Raw genomic sequence first — 12,134 nt, 5'->3', positions numbered from 1 at the left:
CCACATATTACAACTCCACACAGCACACATAATCAGCAATAGACCTTGCAATTGGCTCTGCATACTTATTGCCTATGCTTGAATGGAGTGTATTAACCAACCGATATGGCAGTGATCATTTTTCCTGCAAAACTAACGGCTGTAAACAATGACTCTCAAGGCACAGAACCACTTCGAACATTTAAATTACAAGCAGCTGACTGGAAAACATACAAAGAACTTTCCAGGCTACCCCCTACAACAATATGCCATTTAGATGTTGAAGCAGCAAGTTCACTGATTACAGCCCACATTCTTGACTCTGCTCAGAAAAGCATTCCAGAGACTACTTTTAAAACTCTCCCAAAACCCAGACCATGGTGAAATGAGGACTGCGCGCGTGCACGGTCTGAACAGAACAAGGCGTGGGCACTTTTATGCCGCTATCCCACGGCCGACAACCTTCTCAAGTTTAAGCTGGCAAAAGCTAAAGGGAAGCGTACGCGACGTATGGCAAAAAACAAAAGTTGGACCAGGTTTATATCATCTATAAATTCTTATACAGATTCTAGGAAAGTCTGGACTAGAATAAAGAAGCTAAAATGATACAAGAGTCATCCTATTCCCCTAGTAAGTAGTGTGGGTAACTCTGTAAAAGATCAAGCAGATGCTCTTGGGAAACACTTTGAACATGTATTCAGTTCTTCACATTATACACAAACATTTTTACAGCATTAGAAGGCAGCAGAGCGTCAGCCTCTTCGTGTGAACCTACACTCGAATGAGGGATATAATGCTCCATTTACCATGCTTGAATTGATGAGTACACTCTCGACATGTGGTAAGTCAGCCCCTGGAGCTGACCGAATCAGCTATGACATGATCAGACACCTACACAGTGAAACCCTGCTTGCAATACTCTCTCTCTTTAACAAAATATGGCAAACAGGTCGCTTTCCAAGAACATGGAAAGAGGCTATTGTTGTACCGCTTCTAAAAGAAGGAAAAGAATCCTGTCTTGCTGCGAGTTACAGACCCATCGCCTTGACGAGTTGTTTATGTAAGCTGCTCGAAAAAATGATAAATCGGCGACTATTGTACTTTCTCGAGTTTAATGACCGGTCTGTTAGACAAAAATCAGACAGGCTTCAGGTCTGGAAGGTCAACGACAGATAGCCTGGTTGCATTTGAATCATATGTGAAAGACGCCTTCATCCATAAGCAACACTGCCTCTCTGTGTTCTTTGACATGGAGAAGGCGTATGATAGAACATGGCGATACGGTATATTGCTAGATTTGCAGTCATTTGGCCTTACTGGTAATATGCTCAACGTTATTAAGGGCTATCTCTCTGATCGCACATTTCGTGTTCGTGTGGGTAACGTGCTGTCTAGAACCTTTGTTCAAAAAAATGGTGTACCCCAGGGGGGACTGCTGAGCTGCGCACTTTTTCTTGTTAAAATGAGTTCACTAAAAAATGTTCTCCCACAAACTGTCTCATACTCCACTTATGTTGATGACATTCAAGTTAGTTTTAAGTCCTGTAATTTATCGATATGTGAACGCCAAATCCAATTAAGTGTCAACAGACTGGTTACACGGGCTGACAAGAACGGGTTTATGTTTAATGCTGATAAAAGTGCTCTTGTGGTATTTTCCAGGCGGCGTGGTGTCCATCCCCCTCCTTGTATTACATTACAAGGTCAGCCCATACCAGCAAGAAATGAACACAAGTTTCTGGGTATTTTACTTGACCACAAACTCACATTTATACCGCATATTAAATTACTAAAAACGAAATGCCTGAAAACGATGAACATTTTAAAGGTACTATCGCATCAGTCATGGGGAACGGACACAAAGTGTCTGCTTTCACTTCTAAATAGCCTATAAGGTCAAGAATTGACTATGGATGCATTGTATACCAATGTAACCACAACAGCACTGAAAATGTTGGACCCAGTATACAACTTGGGGCTTCGCTTGGCAACAGGTGCATATCGAACAAGCCCCATTCTATCCCTTCACGTTGAATCTAATCAGTGGTGCTTGGAGTACCAGCGCACTTACACAGCTATGATGTATGCTGCAAAGATTACTTCTATGAAGGAACACCCTTTGAGCGAAATTATGAAAAATAACACTAATAATAAACTTTTGAAAATCGACCATCCATAGCACCACCCTTCCCTTGGGCAGTGTCACGCCTCTCAAAGGACCTACAAGTTCCTCTTGCTGAAGTTAACTGCACCTCCATTCATGAGTTGGTTGCTCCGTGGGACATTTGCCCAATTCAGTGTGACATGTCTTTCAGAGAACTGCAAAAGAAAAATGTGCCAAACTTTGTTATTACTCAGCACTTTCTGTCACTCAGGGACAAATACAAGGCAGCTGAATTCTACACAGATGCCTCGAAGACTTCTGCAGTGGTGTCTTGTGCTGCAATTGGCCCCATATTCACTTTGTCCAAAACAATGAACAGGAACACTAGTATATTTACTGCAGAGGCATATGGTATCCTGCTAGCTTTGAACAACATTCTCCAAAACAAAATTAAGAGCTCAGTTATATACACAGACTCACTGAGTGTTGTTACAAAGCTTTCATCTCTGATGGCTAGTAAAAACCCAACTTGTAATGCTGTTCTGTACTCGGCTTATAGTCTCAAGCTTGCTGTCACAGTTTCCTGGGTTCCGGGCCACTGTGGCATTGCTGGAAATGAAGCCGCTGACCAAAGTGCTGCAGCTGCTGCCCTTCGTGAAAGCATAGATATTAAGCTGATTCCATACCAAGACCTCAAACCTTATGTGAGGAGGAAGCTGCGAGAGCACTGGCAACCACAGTGGGATAAAGAAATAAGCAACAAATTACATGTCATTAAACCTAAAATTGAAAAACCTCCTTCTGAGAAACATGCTAGATCAATAGAAGTGGCCTTATGCAGACTTAGAATCGGCCACACACACATCACACATTCATACCTGTTGACTGCCACGGTGTCATCGATGTGGAGGGCAGCTATCTGTCCTTCATGTGCTTATTGAATGCAAGATGTGCAACATTGAAAGGAAACGTCACTTTAATAAAGTTTACACATATAATATCCCCTTGCACCCTTCATTATTTCTTGCAGACCATCCCATGTTCTCTTACAAAAAAGTTTTTAGCTACCTTGCAGACGTAGATTTTCTAAAACATATATCTTACTGCCCATAACCTCACCTGTGCTCATGACGTGTTGCAAAACAGTGGCGCGACCTGAGGCTTTACACCTTAGGTGCCTGCATTCACTGTGTTTTAATGTCACCCTATATAGGCACCCCTTCTCTTAGTATACTCATTATGTTTTAACATGGCCCTATACACCATTTTTCTTAGAAATTTTTTTATCTAGTTTCTTTATTACAAATCTTTCTCATCTCATTCACGATCGTTATGGCGCTCTTTGCCTTTGTTGGCCTTGTGCCATTAAACCTGAAATCATCATCATCAACTTTCACGTTGAGTGGAACGGCTTGAATTTTTGGTGTCCTCAGTGCAGTTTGTAGGTTGACCCATAAAAGTTTCTGATGGATCACTTCCGAGGGGCTGGAGTTGTTACTTTTCGAATCGGTTTTGTTGCAATTTGTGAAAGCTGAATTCACACTGTTTACAAGTTTGGAGGGCAGAAGCCCGACTGATTGATTCCTTCAAGACGATGTGATAAGACTGCAAGCTGGACTTTTTTTTCCCACTGCCTTGTTCATTCGGGATATGAAAGGTGGTCGCTTTTCAGCTCAACATCCAGGTAAAGAAAATTACAGCCCGGCGGCTCGCTGTCTCCAGACATTCAGTATAGGAAAGGGCATTTTCCTATGGTCCAACATTCCAGTTGAAATAACTTCTGGTGCGGCAGCTCTCTAAATTCAGAAGGGTGCCTAGAGGAAGGGCTGTTGTGGTTATCACGGGAGTGCAAACAGAATGTGCAAATGGAAAATGCCTATTTTTTTTCCTTTTCCATGGCCAGGTTTAAGTGGGGAGGGGAGCATGTGCTGCCTCATACGACACATTCCGCTCTTTCTTTCTTTTCCAGCTGTAAAATGATGTTCAAGCTGCTTCGTTCGATCAGCAGGCCCTCGAAGAGTCCCGTTTTAATTAGGCGGTGTATGATTATTTGGCATTGAGTTCTGTGGGGGCAAACTGGGGGTCGCAAATATTTACACTATATCTGGTACTGCACTGTAAGCGGCCAACACTGCAGTAAACAAAAGCTATCCATAGCCAGCCATTGATAGACTGTTGTGTATTGATAAGTTGGCTCTCACAAAACTGTCTATTGTTCTATCTGTATTAGCTGCCGTAACGCTGTCTGCATGTGACGAGTAGTGGTCAACCGTGCCAAAGTCATAAACAGTAAGAAATGGGAATTTCCTGCCGTGTTTATTCGATTCAAGGCCGACCCCTGAAATTTATAAGGTCAGCAAATAAAAAACTCGCCTTCGATGTAAGCTGAATGAAAAAAAGGTATAGGACTGGGACTCGAACAGTCGCTTTATTACACTAATCTCTTCCCACAGTGCACTGTCCTCACTTCCATCCAGTGCGTCCAAGATGCTGCACTTATGGACGGCCTTGCACAATTAGCTCGGCCAGAATTTTGTCCCTAGGTGCGGCGACCCAGTTCGCCACTTGGCTAAGTGAAGCGTGCTTGATGTGCTTGGTCGGTGTGAATTGATGGTCTTGCAGTGTCAGCCAGTCGTCGTGTTTCCGCAGCCTGTCCTTGCATGGCTTGTTGATGGCAACGTCGAGCGGCTGTAGATGGGCCGTCATACCACCGGGTATTACTGCAATGACTTTGCCACCTTCCAGAAGCACGGACCTAACGGCATCTGTGAAGTGGCCGCGGTAGTAGCCGAGAACCAGGACTGACTCATAAACAGCAGAGCCGCGGCGCAGTGTTTCCAAATGGTCTTATTCAGTCTTCAACGAGGGAACCACTCATCAACCCATTCTCATGGGCTCGTACGGCGATGTTTTTAGGGAAAACTTCCCCGCTTTGAAGAGTCTTCCGCTTAAAAGTGATGTATGGTGCAGCTTCTGCCCATCAGTTGTGCAACACATTACGATGGTGCGCCTCTTGTCGTAGCCTGCAGTTGTGACTTTCACTTGTTTCCCGCCGTTCTCATTCACTGTGTAGGCCACAGGCATGTCAAAATACACCATGATCTGATTGGCATTACCAATCTGGCCCAGTCTGTACTCCTTTTCTATCCGCTTCTTGATTACAAAGTGCTGGAATGCCACTGCCTTCTCCTCGAAGTCAGGGGGTAGCTTTTATCCCACAGACGTCCGCCGTCCCAGGCTGAACCCAAACTGCTTCATAAAACGAGTGACCCATCCTCTACTGGCCTTGAATGTTGGCAATCTCCCTTGTTAACAATGCGGTTGCTACAATTGTTAGCAGTCTGTATTATATCCATCGTCACCTTCTCTTCACTTCCAGGTAAAGTCGACGGCATCCTTCTCCACCTTGTGGGGTCGACTTTTTTCGGGTTTTGTGAAGGCCTTTTGCATGGCAGTGCAGATGAAAAGATCGTTCTGTGTCTTCCACCATTGGCACATGTTCTTCTCACCGGTGCCTGTGTCCCACAGTGCTAGAAAATTTAAACTTCCCTCTGCCTCCGAAACTACCGTCCCCTTCAAAGCTGCGGTGTAGTGGCACTGCTTGGCAGGCACCATTGTGTTGCGAACACAGACTCGTCTCGAGGGCACGCGGCGACGTAAGCAAGCAAGCACTGAACGATGACAGCTGTGCCTACAACGTTCAAACTAGCAAAATGTAGCCTGCAAACCTGTAAGCTGCAAGCCTGTGGCCACGAGATGGCGTTGTATTTCTAGAAGTGACAGGAAAGCCGTGCCTTCAAATGTAAGCCGACCCCTGACTTTTGTACACAACTTTCTAAAAAAGAGTTCTGGCCTAGAATAAATATAAATATGGTACTTGAACCTGTATGAAATGCTTTTGGGTGTCTCCATCATAGTGTCGGACTGAAGGTCTTCAAAGGTACCATGACGCAAACAAAAGAAACAAGAGCCCACTGTCAAATGCTTATCACATATAAATTGTCATTGGAAGGAGAAACACCCACGCAGTCCAGCAGCAATCTGAGTACTGCTGGAAAACAGTGTGCACATAATGCTACCAAATGGTTGATAGTGGACTCGTAGAAGTTCATGGTAGGCAAAATGATGTTCCTCTTCAGAAATTGTCAGGCGGTTTCAATGAACATAGTTGACCAGGAAAACAAAATAGTATGGGCATTAATTATACTGCAAACCACTCTTCTCACCACAACTGGCTGGGAGGAAGCCTGTAACTATTAATTGTCTTTGAATGCAAGGATTTGTGCCTCGAAAAAGGTAACGTCAGCTGAGGTGACCAGCTGGTCAACCCCTTGCACTTCAGAACTTTCACCCACTTTCCGGCCGTTCCGGTCCGCAGCTATTTTCTCAGTTTCTGGTGCTGCGAAGAAAAAGACAAGCTGTGCGAGCAAAACTCGCAGGATATTTTTCTGCTTGCAACTCCCTTACCGATATTTGAGCAGCATGTGAAACCGCTGGAAGCATTCGCCTGTGTGCACGCCAGGGTTGTTACTGCAGGTTTTCTAGAAAAGTACGGTTTCCGTCCTGCCTTCTTTCGTTTGTTTATCACTACAAACAGCACAGCCCTTGCTGCTTCATCCTGGGAGCTTGTAGATGAAAAGGATCGTCCGATCTAGCCTTTTCTCACACTCCATACGGGCACGCCTGATCGCCTGTGTAGCATTGGCATGTTAAACCTCATAATCAGTCATTCATAACCTCCAAAAGATTCCTTGTATCCCTGTAAAGTGCTATGTATCCAGCCCTTTGAATTTGGCTAAAGCATTTGTAGGGGCAGTATAGGAGGTCTTGTATCCAAATATGAAGGCCAGAGCGTTTTGTATGTTGTGATTGTGTTACACGTAACTTATAACTGATGGACACATCTGTTTCCCTGAGTCTGCAAATAAATGTGCATGCATTTAATAACTGAAGTGTTTTTTGGGCTAAATACGTTGGAATAAAAGAAAACATTTATTTTTTTTGGTCCCACGTTTGTTAATAAGAATAAACAGGACAGAATATTTTATCTGTTGGTCCTTTTAGTGTTGTGCTCCAATAGTTTGTGAACTATGGACTAAGCTTCGCAGCTTCCCAGGCTGCGAAGCTTAGTCCAGTGACTGTCTGAAGTAAGGTGGTTCGCAGGCACCAGCGGCATGCGTGTAAAACGTTTGTGTGAGCTCGCACAACCCATTTCCAAAACTTGGCTACTTTCCTTGTATGCCTCGGTGTTGTTCCGGCATTGGACGTTTTCTTTTTGCCGCTGCTTGCACCGAGTAACTGAGGGGCTGTAGCCAACAGTAAAATCGACGGCACTGCATCGTATGCGAGCGTGCACCTTTTCGACATTCTGTAGTACTTCCCTTCCAAGCTCCGAAAAGTAGGGGTGTGCGAATAGTGAAATTTGATCTCGAATCGAATAGTGTCGAATAGTGGACAAAAATATCGAATACCAAAGCTTTTATTTGGTAGAACAAGTAGGTTGGACACTAACAAACACATGTCCTTGAGCTCTTAATAGTAAATACACTAAACAGAATTAAAGAAATTACAAACTGTCTTGTTGAAGGTATTACAAATTGTCATGGAGAAACACAATCTGCTCCACATGAGCTGGCTTCAGGCTCTCTCGCCGCGATGTCACTGTGTTCCCCGCAGTAGAAAACATGCGTTCACTAGGCACCTCTGTAGCAGGGATAGGAAGGTACCGCAAGGCAATTTTGGCAATACCAGGGTAGAGTGCAGCGCCGTGGTCTCTCCAGTATAGCAAAGGGTCGTTCTTCCTGGGGATCAGGGGCTCATTCAGGTACTTCTGGACCTCCTGATTGTGGGGTCTCGGGTTATTTCTCGGGCTTTTTTGCGACGCCAGCCGCTCGACAGTTTCCCAGACTGTTTGCAGGCTTTTCTTAGGACTGGTTGGTGCGTTGGACAGTTCCTGCCTTTCAAGACAGTTCCTGCCTTTCTGAAGGAGAGTCCACCCGAGCACATCGGACACCAACTTCTGCTGCAAACAGCTCGACAGCCTGTGTCTGGTCAAAAGACTTGGTGCAGAAAATAGACTTAAACCTTGGGTCACACAGCGTCGCGAGCTTCAGTTCCTTTTGCTCCATAAAAAGGGGGAACCGGGACTTCAGGCTGTTTAGTAAGTTTCTGCTAAACAGACCTGCTTCATTTTCAATGTCACAGTGCCCCTTTAGAATTTGCTCTGTTCCATAGAGAAAAGGAACAACAGTTGAAATGGTACCATACTTCTGGCCACTCAAATCTGCAGTCGCGTCTACAATGGGCTGCAGGACCTGCACCAGGCTTGCTGCAACATTCCATTCACTTGGTGAGAGGCAGCTCACACTCGTTTCAGATGTTGCCATTTCCAGGGACACGGCATCTTTCAAATCTACCAAACGGCTCAACATGGCATGTTCACTGTTCCAGCGTGTTTCCACATCTTGAATGAGACTTACATCTGGCAGCTCCATGCGCTTCTGGCAATCTTTCAGCCTCCGAGTTGCCTGAGCACTATGCTTGTAGTGCCCCACTATGGCTCGTGCCTTCTTGCACAGCAGAGACACGGCAGGCGTCTCTTCTTTGGCGTCCCTCACTGCCAGCTGAAAAGTGTGTCCCAAGCACTGCAGAGGGGTCCAATCCATTTGGCGTACGGCTGCGCGAATATTGCGGCCATTGTCTGTGACCACGTACACAGGCACGTTGGTCAAGTCGAGAGACCAGTTCTCGATGATTTTGGTCAAGCAGGTCTTCATGTTCGCTGCAGTGTGGCTTTCTGGCAAGTGAGCGCACGCGAGAGTAAATGCCTTGATGGTGAAATCCGGCGTCATGTAGTGGCATGTCAAAGCGATGTAACTTTGATTGGCCCTGGAGGTCCACATGTCAGTGGTGAACGTGATCGACTCCACCGACTTCGCCATGTCCGAAGCGATCTCAACCTTGAGTGAGTCGACTGTGCTTTGGTACAGCTCTGGGATTACAGTTCTTGAAAACGTAGTCCTGTGCGGGACCTTGTACTGGGGCTGCAGGTGATTCATCAAGTCTTGAAATCCTTTGTTCTCGACGAACTCGTACGGCTGCAGGTCCTCCGCGATCATGCGCGCGATGAACATGGTGGTCTGTTTTTTAGCACTCTCTGACAAGAGGCCTTTTCCCTTGGTCATGCCTAGCAAGGTTTGTTGGTCTGCGCCTTTAGGTCGCTGGTTTGCCTTGGCTGAATCTTGAATCTCCAAATAGTGAACGTGGTGTTTGCTCTTCAAGTGATTCAAGAGCGGGCTTGTCGTGCTTGCCGGCGTCTTGAGCGTGGAGCCGCATTTCTTGCAGATGGCAGAGGACGGACTTGCCTTCTCGAAAAACTTCCAAATTGCGCTTCTTTTTTCACTGTGGCTATTCATGCTGAATAGCACGGCACCGTCGGCACGCGGACGTAACACAGAAGAAGAATCACGGGCGTGCGACACTGCGACGACCATGGCGACGACCGTCAGCTTGGCTACCATGGAGGAAAGAATACTTTTCTTCTTTTCTTTCCTCCATGTTGGCTACGGATAGGCGGCGGGAAAGGGTCTAGGACGGGTGATGATAGTGTGTTACAGCAAGGCCAGAATCACAGAACTTTAACAAGACCATAATTATACACTATTTTGCGGCTGCACAGTCGTGTGATAACTTTCATAAACTATAGAAAAACGATATTTTACGGCCGACTAACAAGGAGGAAGAGTCAGTGTCATCGCCATCACAAAATGGCGTCGTCGTAGTAAGTTGTTCGCTTTGTCCCGAGTGGGACGCATCATATTTGTTTCCAATGACGTGAAAACGGCAACGCACCTAATTACAAAAACCCGTATGTGAGGAACGTTTTCTGCACGCTGAAGACTGCTGTGTCGCTCCTTTCCGTGTATGCCAGTGACGCAAAAAAATCGAGGAACTATGCAATTACATGTCGGCGATGAAGTCTCTGCGGGCGAAAAGGATTGATATTTTCAAACCTCAAAGACAACTTTCCTGGCCGAAAACGGGTCGCTGGTAATTGTTTGACCAAAAACTTTCGACTTTAGGGTCAGTAAGGGCCACACTAATCTAGCCGCAACTTTGGCAGCGTTCGGAATTTTCGTCACGTCGAATTATTCGAAAGTCCGAATGCTAGGTATTCGAAAATCGAATCGAATTATTCGGGCAATAAATATTCGATTCGAATTCGAAAATCGAATATTCGCACACCCCTACCGAAAAGTGCCCTTGCGTACAAGCGCACTCCCAGAGAAATGGTGACTGCAAGTAGCATCATTTTTTGCTGGGGATGGCTACAGAGCACGCATTCATTCGTTTACGATCGCCGGGAGCGCTGGCACGTTTTCTTGTCAGCTGTTGCAGTACGTTCTCAATAAGGCATTTGCACCATATTTTTTCGTTGCGCAAGCATGAAATCTCACGCGTGAGTTCTCAACAGCTACCGTGCCACAAATTCCCTTCGGTTTAATGTTTTATACATTCTTTTGATTGTTACTGACTTAAAACACATGCCCAAAACACAGTGCTCCCACTCCTGCACCAAATGCGCCAATTTGCGCAAAATGAGGTATCCTGCGCCATCATGATAAAAAAAAACCACGATTTTGCAAGTGCGCCAAACATGCGGCAAAATTTGTGTTGCGCAAATTGCGTGCAGCCTGTTGCAAGAACTACTTCACATGGGGTCTCTAGACATATGTAACTAATTCAGCTTGATAACTTGAACTCCCTAGCACCCATCCTTGCGTTTGCCGCCAATACAGTGTTTTCATCTAGCAAGTCATTGCAGTGCTGGTGCACCGCAGTTAAAAACTTTCCTTCTTGCCGTAGTTTTCAATGGTACCTGCTATAAACAATAGAGAGTTTTAGGGGGTGTTCATTGCCGGCCCTCTCCGCTCCGACAGCCAGCAGGAGCGCCCTGTCGCGGCGTGTGTGATACGCTCGGCTGCAAGCTCCTGCTTCGCATGCCGGGCTCGCTGAGTGGACCGTCGCAAGTGAAGCGGGCCGTGAAAAGCGTGAACCGCATGGAGCGTTTTCTGCTTGCGAAAACGCGTCGTGCATGCCACTGGCGCGCTGCCGCGGGAAGTGGTTTGGGGAGCTCGAGCGACCGCTTTTAAAGCGCCCTCTAAAATACCGCTCAAGGCACACACGAAGTTTCTTGTGCGGTAAAGTGAAAGCGGCCATGCAATATCTGCCGGGGTGGTAAGCCTAAACATCTCCGGCGGAGCCAGCCGGCTGTCTCGAGCAATTCGAAACCGCTGCCATGAGGCGCGCACCTCCCCATTGGGGCAAGTCATCAGGCGCCTCCCACTGCCGCGCGCAATGCATGTAATTTTCTGAGCGAGGCAGAAGCTGCCGCGCGTGCGGAATCGTCGACGCGGGCGTGAAAAAATCGCACGCACAACGCCGATGCACACAAATCGCATGCAAAAACGCTCCATGCGCATTTTTTGAGCGCATTCCAGCTAGCGTGGAAATGCAAGCGCCTGAATCAAATAAAATGAAAAAGTAAAACACGAGGACTTGCCTCAACAATTAATAAACTGGAAAAGAGGCACGAGAGATGCGTTGTTTTTTTGCCACGCAGGTTTGTCGAAGCCTTTCAATATTCATTATCATGTTGCATATTGCCGTTCACCCGCACCAGAAAGGAACTGAATACCTTGAAAATTATGTTTTGTTGCATTTTTGCTATTGCGTGGAATATGGTTAGGGGATTTAATTGCATCAAATTTTTGGCGACTTCTAGCGACTGTTTCGAAATATGTGAAAAAAAAAATCCCATTGCCCCAGGGATGCTAGGTTGCGCTGTAAATAGCCAGACTGGGCTACGTTTTCTTGAGGTTGGCAGGAAAGTTTTTGTGATTGGCTATTTAGCTATTCTTTGGCTATTGGGAGAGCCAACTGTGAAAGCTATTTTTAATGCATGTTCGAGCCTGCCAACTATGAAGCGTTTTCAGTGACTCCTTGAAAAAGTCTTCCCTCAGTAAGGACAAGAAGACCATTATTCTTCAGC

General features: G+C 46.0%; 1 protein-coding gene across 1 annotated transcript in view; it reads left to right on the top strand.

The window, feature by feature from the left end:
* Nucleotides 1-12,134, top strand: part of LOC144164339 (uncharacterized) — a 72,451-nt gene that overhangs the window by 14,730 nt on the left and 45,587 nt on the right. The window lies entirely within an intron of this gene.

This window comes from Haemaphysalis longicornis, unplaced genomic scaffold (genome assembly GCF_048455015.1).
Source record: "Haemaphysalis longicornis isolate Haplotype H1 unplaced genomic scaffold, Haemaphysalis longicornis Haplotype H1 scaffold_1, whole genome shotgun sequence".
Taxonomy (NCBI): Eukaryota; Metazoa; Arthropoda; class Arachnida; order Ixodida; family Ixodidae; genus Haemaphysalis; species Haemaphysalis longicornis.
This window is presented reverse-complemented; position numbering and strand designations above follow the sequence as displayed.